Consider the following 14,606-nt stretch of genomic DNA (forward strand, 5'->3'; position numbering starts at 1 on the left):
GCGGGGTCCTTCAGGCAGACATGGGGTGTCAGACAGAGCCTCTCCTCCTCCCCGAGCAGAGGCCTGATTCAGGTGCAGAGCCCCTATCGGCTTTCCATCAGACACGCCGGCTGTGGGCTATGGCTTCATTAATAGCGCTATGCTCTCATTAACCTCAGAAAAGGAAAAGTATATTTTAACAAAATTCGGCCATGACTTTAGACGAAGGTATGCGCTGGATTCAAGAGCACACAACGTGCTGCAGCAAGCAGTCTCTCGCGACAGGTGCAGGAGGGACTAACAGAATGCTAGGTCCTGAGGGAAGAGTCCTGGAACATCAGTCACAGACCAGGAGGCAGAGTCAGGAAAGGGAGGCCAAGGGAAAAAGGAGCAGGCACGCTGGGCCTGGCTGTGCCCTGCTTCTCAAGACCATGGACAACAGTCAAGACCACAAGGGGAGTGATGCTGACCTTCAAGGCACTGGTTATGACGGGCGCGAGCAGAGTTGCGGAGTCTCCAGGTGCTAGTCCTGGGGTGCCAGCTATATCCTGAGATGAGGCAGGATCTCATTTGACCACTGGAAGGTAGAGTCTGGTCTACCAAGGGAGAGCGTTCTTTACATACCCAGCACCTGGCACGGGCTGGCAGTGGCACATGACTGAGGAACAGTAAGATGAGCAGATGGAATCTAGGACTAATGGGCCAACGGGGGCACAGGGGGTTCCAGGCTCCATCTCCTCCTGGGGAGGTGGGCTCCTGAGAGCACACTTAGTTTTTGTCACTTGTTTCTGTGATTGGCACACACAAGGGTAGGTAGAATTCCAAGATAAATCCCAGAGTCACACCCTGGTGTCATGCCCTCCCCTGGAGTGCAGATGTGCAGATGGGACCTGTGATGACTTCTAGAGAAGAGGACGTAGTGAAGGTAATAGGACAGTCCCTCCTACAACTACATTATGTAGGACCTCCACCTTAGCAGAACGGAGGGAGAAGTTCTCCTGTGGTCCTGCTGTTGCCCATTGGACGAGATGAGCCTCACCGTCTTCTACACTGGAGAGCGTGGGGGCAGCCTGTTCACGAGCCCTGCCTGCTCACCAGCGCGACAGCGCCTTCCCTGGAGCCGCTGCGTCCAGTGGGCTGTGAGCCAAAGCAGCAGAAGGATGTGCTGCGGGCTCCCGCACCCTGCTCTGCCCCTGACTCCCTGGCCTGGCCAGGGGTCTCCTAAGATGGACACCGTCCATGCGAAAGCACTGGTCCCAGTGGGACCACAGACTCCAGCAGGGACACCTTGTGGAATGCCATTTGAGTGAATATTAATTAGCACAGCAGCTAGTTCTGGACAATTGATTCTAATCTCCAGATGTTCCCATTTCAACTAAGAGTCATGTGGAAAAAAGTAAAAAACTAATTGGTTAGCACGTTGCTCATGTTTAATGTCATGTAGTGAAATAATACAGGACTGCTGAGCTGGTGGGGTTGTGCCTTGCTCCTCTGGACTTGCAAGATTATTATCTCAGCACTTGCTCCTTCCCTCCCTCCTCTGCCTTTAGGGCGCTTTTTTCCATATGTGCCCTTCAGATGCAGCCATGTTCTGTTGTTTTTCCAACATAATAAAGGGGAAAGTGGAAAATATGGTGAAATGAAAGGATATTGTCTTTGTATGCCTCAAGGTGAAAAGGACAGGGTTTGGATCTTCATTTGGGCCATTTATGGGACTTTTTCTGAAGTTTCCTGTAAGGAGTAGAGAGCAAAGCTCAGACCTACCCTTGAAATTTCCATGGAGGAAATTTATTATCCTATCTAGTATTTGGCATTTTCTAAGGGCTTGGGAATCATTGTTATTGATTCAACCACGACAGCCAGCCCCAATTATTCACAGATAACGAGAAAAAACGAGGGCAGAGAAATGGTGTTCGTAGACCATCCAGGATCAGGAAATCTTGACCAAAGTCTCATGGTTGGGGTTACGTACCTTTTTCTGTTATTAGTTGTAGTGTTATAAACGTGGAAAGGACCAGAACCCTGACCCAAAGAACAAGAGAAAAAATCCAGAAATATGTGCGGGTAAGAGACTGAAATTTTTAGAGTTTCACACACATTAGCTTGGGGCCCAGCCATGCCTAATGAGCAAAGCCAAAAATCCAAATAGGCTCAGGAGGAGTGGCCGTGCCGATGTGAAAGGCTGCAAAGGGGTGAGAGACAGACACTGGGGGCGAGGGACCGTGGGGGACGGAAGCTCGGGCACAGCACAAAGGCCGCCGCGCCCCTGTCCCCCCGATTCCTGCCATGTGAGATGTGAGCTGGCACTGCCAGACTTATGGCTTTGTGAGAGAAACTGGACATTTAGGGAAAACACCCAGGTTTTAAAGACTGGCCCATCAATTCGTTGAAAAAGAAAAAGTCTGTGTGGACCAAACAAAACAATGTGTGTTGTCTCTAGAGGTGACCTCTGGGGTATCTTTTTGCTCTATGAGTCTATACTTTTCTATCTTGCTCCATCAGACTCGCAGAAAATGAGAGCATTCTAAAGCTGTATGAAATGAAAGCAGGGATGGGTCTCAGAGCATGCAGGGTCAGGGGGCTTTGAGCCTTCCTGGACCAGGGGGCTACGGGAGAGGTCGCATCGGAAATCTCAGATCTCAAAATGACAGCACCCTGTTTCTCCAGGCCCCCACCCCTCATCCCTCTGCTGGCTCTTCCGAGGACCCACCATCCAAGGTTATACTGACAGTAACACACCTGTTGTTCGCTAAAGCAGTCGCTCTGCGGGCCTCATTCTCCACAAGCAACCCTTTGAAGAGTGCACTGCTGTTTTCTGCAGTTTCACAGCTAAGAAGACCAAGGCTGGTGGAGAAAGGCTAGGTAGCCTGGCTTGAGTTCGCAGCCAGATGTGAAAGAAGCAGGTTCGGGCTCTGGGTCAGAAGCCACAGTCCCCACTGAGCTTGTCCCAGGCTGAGAGCGGACCCGAGGCTCGGGTCCTGCCCTGGCCACACCTGTCCCTACCCCGTAGCCCCCCATATACATCGTCAGTCACTGCTTGCTGTGTCTAGAGCCTGAGCAGGAGGCGGAGGAGGACAGGCCACAGAGGTGGAGACACTTGGAGGGGCAGGAAGAGACACGGACAGGCAGATACCCTCCTCTCCCTGCAGACTGGGCAGGATCGGGGTGGGCAGGCTTCTCTGGCAGGCAGCACGGCCCAAGGTGGATGAATTCAGCTCGGGCTGGGTTTGCAGCCAAGGATCTGGCGAGCGTGAGGCCGCCCTTTCTCTTAAATAGATGCACAAATTTCCGAGGATCTGAGAAATCTGTGTTTGCTAGGCTGTCTCCCTCTGCTCCCCCCATTTCCATACCAAGAAAATGCATTTACTCACGGCCTACAATCTGCCATTTCCCGTGCTAAGGTACCTACATGCTTCTCCCCACAGTGATGCTAGAGATAAAGGCATCCATCCTTGTCTCCATTGCACTGATAAAGGAACTACCCTAGAGAGCTGAGGGGACTTTGAAAATGGCCCAACTATTAAATGGCAGAGCAGAGATTCAAACTCAACCTGCTGCCAGAGAGCAGTTCTCACCTGCCTCCCAAAATCAGAAGGCACTCACGAAGCGCTTACTATACGCAAGCACAGTGCTGGGCCTCTACTGTCAGCGTGTCCTTCAGGCCGCAGCCTAAGAGACAGACACAACTTTAGCCTTGGGTCACAGAAGCAGTCAGGGCTGCAACGGGGAAGGGGACTCGCCCAGAGTCACCGTCTGGAAAGCAGCCTCCTCAGAAATAGAGAGCAGGCAATGTGACTTCAAACATCCTCCTTCTCTGGTCCTACCCTCATGCCTAAGTGTTAAGTGACACTCCAGGGCCAGGTGAGTCAGAGGAGGAGGGGAGGGAGGGAAAGGGGAGAAAAGAAGGAGACGGGGAGCAAGGGAGGGTGATGGTGAGAGAGGGTGTGGGAGAGAAACATTACAGCTGCCAACAGACAAGCTAACATGATGGACAGGGGAGTTACCATTGCCTCATGCTTCTCATTCTGTCCGTGACCCAGAGGAAGACCCTCTAATCCTGAAGACAGGCCCCTTCCGCAGTGTGGGGAGAAATTTTATAAAGAGGATGCTGCAGGGGCAGAGGAATGTGGGTCCGTGTGCCTGCCTGGAACCTTTTCTGAATCCCTTTTGCATTTTTCAATAAAACTCAAAACCATAAATTATGTAAAGCCAGAAAGCTAAAAGGGCAGCCTCTTTCTAGAGTTCATTTCAAGTCTGAAGTTCAGCACACTTTTAATGACATAATTGCAAGAGTCGAGAATCTATTAGGGCGCAAACTTCCCTTTGAACAAGGCCGGAATTCTCAGACAGTGGCGCAGTGTTCCGCCCTCCATCCCTGGGGCCTGGCGATGGGGGGAGGGCGGGAGGGACCGTGGCCTGAGAGGGGATGCGGGTTTTGAGCGAAGCCCGCGGGCCTCTCTTGCCTGCCAGAGGACATTTTATTTTTCCTTTCTCTCTGGAGCCAATGGGTCCTGAAGACAACAGGTATGATGTTAAAATTCATAACTTTCTAGTATCTCAGCTACTTTAAAAACTATGTTTTTATGTTTACAACTGCAGAATGTCCACACATGGTCAGAGAAGGAATTCAAGTGGTTCTAAACAGCACACACAGGATTGTAACCACAGCCACCTAGTTCCTGCTGGAGTCTTATGCTCCCTCACAGAAAAAAGCTCTACTTAAAGGAGCTTCCCCAACTAGGCACTGTTGGGAAGTCAGTAAGGACCCAGCAAGCTCTAAGGCTTGCGTGCCTGGGTGGGGGTCCCAGCTGCAGCGTCCCCTCGGCCAGCCTCCTCAGCTCCCGTCCTCACAACAGCCCACTCAGACAAGTCTGGGTGTTGTCCCCACTTCGCAGTCACACAGTAATCACAAGATCGAGTTTTAGAGCACTGAATGGCACATACGCCCAAGATAGGTCAGCGGCTCCTACCGAAGCATATCCTTTTCATGAGCACATGGCCACCTGCCGGACACGTGTACTGCTCTCCCTGACAGTGGGATTTATGGAGCGCCCTCATGAAGGCAGGGGAAGTTCCACGAACGGACAGCCATCCCGACTGAACCAGCCTCCACTCTCTCGCTGTCACAAAGCTATAGCGACAGGGAGCCTGGCCACAGGTGCCCCTGAGGTTGCAGGTGCATGTGTGCAGAAGAACTCTATTAGCCTCAGCTCAACCAGACATCTCCATAGACCACATAACAGCACACACCTGCTCATACCCCGCTCCGTCCCATCTGACCATACACGTGGTCGAAAAATAGAATCTTGTAGGGCATCCAGGAAGAGGAAACGGTGTGATGAGGACAGAGCATCCTCTGGATCAAGGACAAATGTTAGAAATTGACACACACAGTGGAATGTTTTAAATTGAAATTATTTTACATGTTTCATATCAATTAAAGGAGTCACTTAATGAGCAACATATAAAGACAGAAAGTCCCTATGAATTCAATAATGCTTTCAAAAAGTATGTATATTTTATTCATCACAATTATGTTCACAGTGAAAGGAATTAAATTATAAATAGGGGAAATGAGATATGTCACCTATTCTATTGATAATGATTGGCGCCTATGGAAACCAGACTCCATGAAATAATCCCACTGTCCTACAGGCTGAGAGACAGGCCACTGAGCCTTTGTGAAGGTGTTCAGAATTAGCCACAGCCCCCATCGCGGGCTCGGAGGCAGCTCTGCCCACGTCTAGTTTGATTCTCCAGAGCCTGAACGAGGGAAGAGCCCCGGCTTGTCTCACTCCTTACAACCCGCTCCGCCATACAGACTTCGGTGACCTGTCACAAATGCAGGTCAGATCGTGTCGCTCCCTTCATGGGCCTTTGTAACTTTTTAGGATGAAATCATCTTAACCGCGGCCTCCAAGCTCCAGAATAACCTGACCCCTTCCCACTGCTCCCAACTTTATTCATCTTACACAAATCTCCCCTTTCCTTGTTTTGATCAGACTGACTTCTTTCCTGTCCCTCTGGTCACAATTACTTTTTCCTCTGAACCTGCTTTTCTCTCTTCCTGGAATGCCATTCCACTCCCCTGTCGCATGAGGCTTACTGTCATTGCCCTTCCAGCCTCAGCTCAGAGGCCACCTCCTCCGAGAAGCCCACCAGGTTATACTTGGTCACATCACCCCATCTGTTTCCTTCCTATTATTTTTCCCCAAGGTAAATATAAAATGTACTTATTCTTTGCAGGTTTATGTTCCTGCTTCCCAGACCAGAATGTAAGCTCCACAAGAGCAAGAACAGTGCCTTGTTTACTGTAGGATGCACTCAGCAGGGCTGCAGGGATGCATCGTTTCTTAGAGGTCATTCCCTTTGGCTGAAGACTTCACTTCTATTTATGCAATTTACCTTAGGAACAGTGAGCAGTTAGATGTATTTTGGCTTCTGTTTGAAGTGTTTTGGGTAGAAAAGCTAGGATAAGAAAAGAGAAGATGCTGTTTGGTAGTAAGGAGTATATGAGATACGTAGACAGCACTAGGAGTCCAGGAAGGGGCCTTGAGAAGGGTAATGGGGATATTACGTCCTCTGCAACGTACATAGTTTATTGCTAAGGAGCAGCAGACATAAACTGCTTTAAATACCTTGAGTCCTGACATGCTGTTGACGATGAACAACTATGCGCAGCCCTTCCTGAGGATGGGGGTGGGAGTGGAGGTAGACCTGCTGTTGCCTTTCTGCGGCTGTGCTGTTCATGCACCCGGGGGGGGGGGGGGGGGAGAACACGATGTGGACCCAGAGGGCCCCTCACTAGAGTAGTGGGGAAGCCAGAGGTAATGGCTTTGCTCAGTGCTAGGCTCTCCAAGCAGCATCAGTCTGAGCTGGGAAGTGCATCATGAGAGACTTCCTGGAGGAGGTGGCACCTGACCTGAATCTCGAAGAATCTGAACGGGACAAATAAGGAACACGGAACGCATTCCATCCGGGGAGGTGGACATCCAGGGCAAGGAGATGGGACAGGCACACGCTCACACCCCGGCACACGCTGGGACACCAGCACACGCCTGGAAGCAGAGGCCGATTTCCCCGCTCCCAGGCTGTGATGCCTTTTGGTGAGACCATCTAGAGAGACGCCAATGTGTGAAGTCGCCTAGGGCTTTCACCTGCTCGAGGAAAGCCTTAGGGCGCAACCCTGAATTAGAAAAGCCACCACGAACCAAGAGTGGGGACGTTCAAGAGACTCTGCCCCACTGCAAATGCTAAGCCCCACCACCCTTTCGGAGCGTTTGTTCTGCTATTCGAGCGCTGCTCTAAGCCTGCACGCGCCGTTCCTCCTTCAGAGAAGGCGCGGACGGCGAGCTTCACTTGTCACCTTGCACGCTGGGCACTGGCACCGTGATGTGACACTAGCCTACCCCACCGATACAGCAGACCCCTTACGGCCGGGGGAGCAGGGGTCTTCCCCGGCTCCCAGGGACGCCTGCAACCACACGCAGCACCAAACCCCACACACACTACGTATCCTCCTAGGCACGCATTTCTGTGATGAAGTTTAATTTTTTAAATGAAGCACAGAGAGATTAAACAATAGCTAATAATCAAGGAGAACAAGCCCAACAATAGACTGTAATAAAAGTTACGTGAACACGCCCTCCGTCTCTCAACGTATTTTATTGCATGGGACTCACCCCTCTCAGGAGGCTGTCACCAGCCGCCTCAGGGCGAGGCGAAGCGAGGTGGGCGGCGTGGGCGCCGGGACGCGGCCTTAGGCTCTTCCTGACCTTCTGGTGGCACTAATGGACACTTTATGGCTTCTCTCTGGCATATCCCATGGCCAGTATCATGACTCGTGCACTTTAGCGCCATTATGAAGTAAAACAAGGGTCACTTGAACGCCAGCACCACCAGGCCGCGCCGGCTGACCCGATAAACAAGATGGCTGCGACGTGACTCAGGGGCGTGGAGCGTGGTGACGCCAGCACGCCCGGCACGTGGGGGTCGGGTGCAGTCCCGCGAGACCGCGTCATCGCACTCAGAGCGGCTCGGAACTTAAAACTTATCAATTGTTTATTTCTGAAACTTTCCATTTAATACTTCTGGCTGACAGTTGACCACAGGTAACTGAAGCCACAGAAAGCCAAAAAGCAAAGAAAAAAGAAAAACCCCAAAAACCACAAATAAGGGGGCGCGGGCTGGGGTTGGCTGCCGCATAGAGAACTGCCTGTGGGTTGCGATAGCCACCTTTTTTATGAGTTAGCGGCCCAATTAAAAGAAAGAAGTAAATAAATAAATATAAGCGTTCTCCCCCCCCCCCCCCCCCCCCCCCAGGGCTTGAGGTGTTTCCAGCTCGAAGGCAGATTCTTTGCGTTCATTCGTTTAGTGGCACAACTACAAGGCAGGGTACGTTTCATCTTCACTCTCAACCTTCACAGGTGAAGACAGTGAAATTCAGAGGGGGCAGGCGGCCTACTCTCTATCACCAGGTAGAAAACGGTCTACCCAGTGTCCAGGTCTTTCCCACCCTACTTCTCCTAGGTTTCAGAGCGACACATCTCAGTTTAGTAGGTGTATGAGCCACGTGATAATCTTGTTAACTTTAAACCCAGGTTACCTGGCGCGCAGCCTGAGCTGTTCCCCTAGGTGAGGCCAAGCCTGCTGGTTCACAGGCCACACTTTTGATTAGTGAGGTGCTAGAGTCCAGACAAATGTTTCTTTGCCCAGGTGGGAAGGTCTACCTTAAAGCTAACATACTATAGAATTCTATTTCCTTAGACCGGGAAGCCACGGCTTATAGATTTGGATGCCTTTCCCATGTCAACTGACCCTCGCCAAGGGCAAAGGCCAGACCCCTGAGCCAGAGAACTGTGCTGTGCCATGAACTAACTCCCATGAACATCCCCTTGTAATCTACAAGGGGGCCTCTCCAAGCCTCTTCCAAGAGCCTGTCACTAGAGAGACAGGGTTTAATGAAGGAAGTGGCTTCAGCCATGGGCACAGACGCCAGAAGGCAGGGGTCTCGCTGAGGTTTGCAGAGCCCCAACCAGGGTTTCCACATTTGGCAATGACCACAGCTTGTTTCGTGATCATCTCAGACACGTACATAATTCAGGGAAGATCCCTGTACCATATTAGCACCTTTTACAATTAAAACTACAAATAGTCAGGGCCTTCAAGGCACTGAGGAGATTTCATCATGCCTTTCCTGGGAGCTGTGAAGGTTGAAGAACTCAGATGGACAGAAGGTGGAAGAGCCATACCACTACAGTACAGTCATCCACCAAACCTCAACATCCAAAGATGCCTAAACACATGCTCTGCGCTTGTTTGGGAGGATATAGCCTGAAGTGGGTGGTATTTCCATACTGTAAGAAGGAAGCAAAGGATACACACCTATTTCACGTGTCCAAGGAACGTTCAAGCAAGATGGACAGTCAATCATAGAACCCACGAGTCCCAGTCTATGTCCCCCTCCCCTAGACTTGAGGTCACTTGCCATGGGTAGAGGCAGGAAGACCGTTTCTGCCTGAGAAATGAAATGGAGATGTGATCCGAAATGTCACGCCTTGGGTGCATGAGCATTATCCCAATAATCGATTGCCTAAATTGAATGGCTTATTTGTACAGCTGATTGTCTTTGCATTATTTAGAAGCTATTTAACGGCAGCTAGCCGGACAGCGTGCATCTAACACATGCCAGATAGGTTTAGGAAACTAGGAAACATCTCTTTCTAATTGTTTAGACAGGCATATCGATTGCTGTTTCCTCTCTCAGGATATTCTAAAGGACCGTATGTCCTTTGCATGCTCAACACACATACATAGGTGCAGACACACAGAGAGAATAACAATGGCCAATGTAAAGGTGGACCTGCAGAAGATGTCTCCCCTGAATGGGGAGCCGTGTGTACAGAGCCAAGAAGGCAGGTGACCAGGCCTTAATTTCAGCGTCGCTGCTAGGCCCAAATGCCTACCCGGAGATTGAGGAGCACGTCCCACCTGGATGGGAGAAAGCCTGACAGCTTCTGCAGGTCTAACAAGCACGGTGGCATTCTCAGGGGCTGTCTTCCCCTGTGTCCTGACTGTCTGACACGCCCCCCCGAAAGCCGGACAAAGTAGCCCAGAGTCAGGGCCAGGGTTAAGTCTGGCTCTTGCTCTTTATCGTTTTTGCAACACAGCCGTCAGGGGCTGAAGAGACGCTGCCCTTTGGCGTGTGTCTGCCCCTGGGAGACAGAGCGCAGCCAGCTGTGTCACTGAGACCTCTGCTCCTCCCGCTGTCGACTGGTGCTGGTGTTTCCATAGCGCGGCTTTATTACACTGTCAGAATCCTTGGATATTAAATATAAGAAATGTAAAAGTAACAGCATTAATATCCTGGGAGAAGATAGCATTTTGAGTTTATGTCTGCCTCTTGTGAGGGGGAAAACAGGAAAAAAAAAACAAAAACCAACTTTGATGTGCTATGCACTCTCCTCCATAGAGGGGGTTTGCATGGCAGACGATGCCTTGGTGACAACACACCTGGAAGCCCAAGCTTTGGTTGAGGGCAGCCCCCCGCCTCGAGGACTCTGAGGCCCCAGCACAGGCCCCAGCACCCAGCATCCCTGTGCGGTTACATGTGGCAGAGGAAGCCCCCTGCTCAAAGCAGGAAACGTGGGGAGACTCAGAGCGCACCCAGGGCCTCTGCGCAATGACACTTTGAGGAGTAAATCAGTCTGAAAGGCACTGACTCTATTCTCTGGATGTTTCCAAGGTAGAGCTCAGGATGAGAGAGAGGGACAGCCATCTGTCAAACCAGGAAGTCCTCTGGTGACCACTGCTGACACTTCGATGCGCTCCCAGGGCTCCCCAGAGTCCAGCTCACCCCCGGCCGAACGGGCACAGAAGCTCCGTTTGCCAGATGCTGCCCACCTTCCCCCCTCGGTGTCCCAACCCCCGGCCTCTCTAGCCGCAGCCCTGCATCCGAGCCACATGCAGGTGCTGGGGAAGAGCACGATGAACACACATGCGGTGCATGTCATCTAAGTGTTCATGGGTTAGCAGAGTGCAGGCGAGCAAGAAGGTCAAGGCTGCAAGAATAAGAATGAACGTAGGATTTGTACAGGACAGGCTGATCAGCTTTGACTTGGGAACTGGTGAAGGAGGTCAGAGGAAGGAACACATCGCCCCCAGGACAGCGGCCTGCCCCTGTGCCCTGCGCACAGGGCACTTTGGGGGTAGTTTAGGTGAAGGAAGAGAATAGGGTGGGGGTCCAGGAGGGGCCTGAAGACCCAGACGCTCAGCCAGAACAAAAAGCTGCTTCTCTGACCAGCTTCTGCACACCCAGAAAGGGAACAACCCCTCGCCCTCGCAGGGGGACTGTTTGTTATCCTAGAAACCTCCCTGGGCCCCCAGGAGACATCAGCTGCTCGCTGAGATCTTTCACCAAGTGAAGGGTCTTTAAATATCAGCCCAGCGTCCAAGGATCCAAAGTCCAAGTCCCTCTTCACCCCCGCCCACCTTCCTGCCCCCGCCCCTTCCATCCTGTCCTCCCAGCCCTGTTTATTTTTAGTGGCGATAAACCCAGATCCCAATCTTGAGAGTTGATCTTTTTGAGTAAATTTAATTAACTACATTTTTAACTGCACTCTCCTCGGCCTTGGCGGGAGGGAGCCATTTGTCTTGCAGATGACTGGGCCCCTGGAAATGGAGACGCAAAGGACGTGCCAGGGCCCGCAGCCCACCCTCATCCTCCCCGACTCCGTGGACGTCGTCGCTGGCTACACGGGGGCCTGGTGGGGGAGGGTGGGAGGGGGAAGGAGGGCGCATCAAGGCCTGACTTTGGCCAAGTGAGGGATGAAGTGTGGTTCCAGGACAGGTGTGTGTGAGTGCATGTATGTGAGGCTGCGCATGTGCCCGTGCCCCTGCATGTGTGCACGTGCCTACGTGTCTGTGGCAGGGGCTGGCCTCTGGGTGACACCACTGGCATTTTCATGCCTCCCACCAGAGTGATAAATGGGAAAGGAGCAAAGCGGTCTGTTTTTTCTGCCTGCATTTGCCTTTCCTTTGTTTTTATTAAACGCCGATTATTAATATTAGAAATGGAACACTGCCACAAGCAGCCATTTACACTTAATAAGGCTGTCGCAGCTGCCCGGGGAGTTAATAGAAGCCGGGAAGCCATGTGAGAACCACTTAATAGCCCCCTTAACTAAGTGGGTCAGAGCAGGAGGCAGAGCCCGCCATGGCGAGGCTGCTCGCTGCTGGTCCGGCTCGCTGGCCGGGGCTTCCCCGCGCCCCGCGGGGACCGGGGTCAGGCCTGGGTGCGCACAGCTGCCGGACCACAGGCCAACTGTGCACAGGGAGCCTGGGGAGCCGCCTCCCAGGCTGCAGCTGTGAAAACACGAGCTGGGCCTCTGCAGGTCTGTCCTGAACGGCCCCCCTCCAGGGCCCCCCACCTCACCCTGGGGTGGGACTGGCCATAGACGGGACACTTAGCGAATGTGAGGTTGCTGGGACAGGAGTTTTGAAGGTCTGGAGCTGCTTGACACCTGGAGGAAGGGAAAATCCTGAAGCCAACGCCTGCTAGGTTCACGCCTTCCTGCAGAAGGGCAGAGCCTGGGGCAGTGGGTGCCCATTGCTCAATCTCCCCTCAGGCTCTGTCTTTAAACTAAGTAAACGCCCTGGGCTGTCTTTTTTTTTTTTTTAAGGGGACCTATTTTCCCCATTAAGTCATTTCTACTTTTCCTCCTGGATTGCCTTACGTTGCTTTTCCTTTTTTCATTTTGTTTTATAGAAGGCAGAGGTCAGGACTACAGGCAGTGTTCTTAAGAGGGGGGTGTGTTTACAAACACACACCCGTGCACACTTGCACACACCCACACTCTTTCCAGGACACACACACACACACACATACACACACACACACACACACACAATCTCTCTCACACCGCCCCCCCCCGAAAGATTTTTTCGACAGAAAGTGCTCAGATTTTACCATGTTTCTTCACTGTCTTAGTACCTACTAATTTCCATTATTATAGTATTCCCCCCTCTGAGAAGTCTCACTATGCACACAACCTAGTACATGTGATTTTAATTCTGTGTATTTTCTATACATTAGAGAGAACTGTAGTTTGAGTATATGTGTCACAAGTCCTTCTGAGATATTTAGTAAAAATGCATTGGAATATATATAGTAAAATGACATCTAATAACTTGGAAAGATATCACAATATATCATTGTATTGGGATAAATAAAACTTACTAAACAATATATAAACATAATCAGAAAATTCAGACCAAGAGGGCCTGGTGGCAGTATTGCATCCTGTCTGGCAGACTGGACATGAGCTATGCTCTGTGAATATCGAGTTGTTAAATATTTTGAACATTGCCTCTAAGAGTAGCTACAAATCTCATTTTTCTTATCTATAACAGCAAGAGGCAGAGAGTGTAATATTTTCCACTATGCAGCTGCGAACTAATATATGTAAAATGCCCTGTATATGGTAGACATATGATACATGACCTTGAAGATACTGAAAACACATATTCTACAAGAACTCAGGCTACAAACAACGAGCTGGGATGGTCTTCAGTGAAGGTTCTCAGCCTTTTTCCTTTGCCACCCAGTCACACAGGCCACGCACTCCTGTCCATCCTGCCAACAGGCCACGACTGCCCGGCTGGCCGCGCCCCGACAACGCCGCCCCAACCCACCCGCTGCTGGAAAATATTAATAACCAAGGTTTTGTAACACCGAATGTGCATATGGGGAAAAAGAGAGTAAAAGAACATAAACCAAAATCATAAGAGTTAGTATTCGTGAATGGTGGTGCGAGCTATTTTTACTTGTCAATGTTTGCAGCCTACACTGATCTCCATAGGACGAGTATGCCAATATCTACAAGAACAAATAAAACAATTTTTTAAATAAAAGAGGCCATATTTTGATAATTTGCACATAGGCCCGGGCCCATAAAACATCTCTCACTATAGCTGCAAAAAATGGTTTTAACAAGATCGCAAGCACCCTCACTAAATTGGCAAAGAATGGAAGTCTTGAAAAGTTTCTAGGCAACAAAGAAGAGTAAAGACAAACTGTCTTCTATTTCTTGTTCATGCCGAAGACTGTCACTGATTGTCTCTCAGAGCTCTTGGCCTTGCTGCTTTATTTCCAAGGAATGAAAACCATCCGTGCCCTCTTAATGGTGCACTCAGGATTGCAGGCCTGAAGCATTATTTTCTTGGAAAGGGCCCTAAAGTTTTTAAACATAAATTACCCTACCACAAATTCTCCTTATACTAGATTTTGTTGTCAATGTGGCATTTACGACCACGGAGGCTGTGCTATTAAAATTCTATTTCTTTGCATTTGCCCTTGTTGATGCTCATAAATTTTTGTGGGGAATATTTGAGGTAAAAAAAATAAAATTAGACCCATTATCATTATCATTAAGCATAAATAAATTTAAGATTCCATTGCAATACACAAAACTATAAAAATCCTAGGAAAAAAGCATAGGAGGTCACTTCTGTAATTTTGAAAGTAGCCTTTTTGACAAAGGCTAAAGTCAAAGAACAGATATCAGGACAAATCAAAACAGCAAAAGTCTATCACAACAGACAAAACTGAATGACAAATGGCTGGGAAG

Source organism: Pteronotus mesoamericanus, unplaced genomic scaffold (genome assembly GCF_021234165.1).
Source record: "Pteronotus mesoamericanus isolate MK-2021 breed Mesoamerican mustached bat unplaced genomic scaffold, CSHL_Meso_final contig_438, whole genome shotgun sequence".
NCBI classification, from domain to species: Eukaryota; Metazoa; Chordata; class Mammalia; order Chiroptera; family Mormoopidae; genus Pteronotus; species Pteronotus mesoamericanus.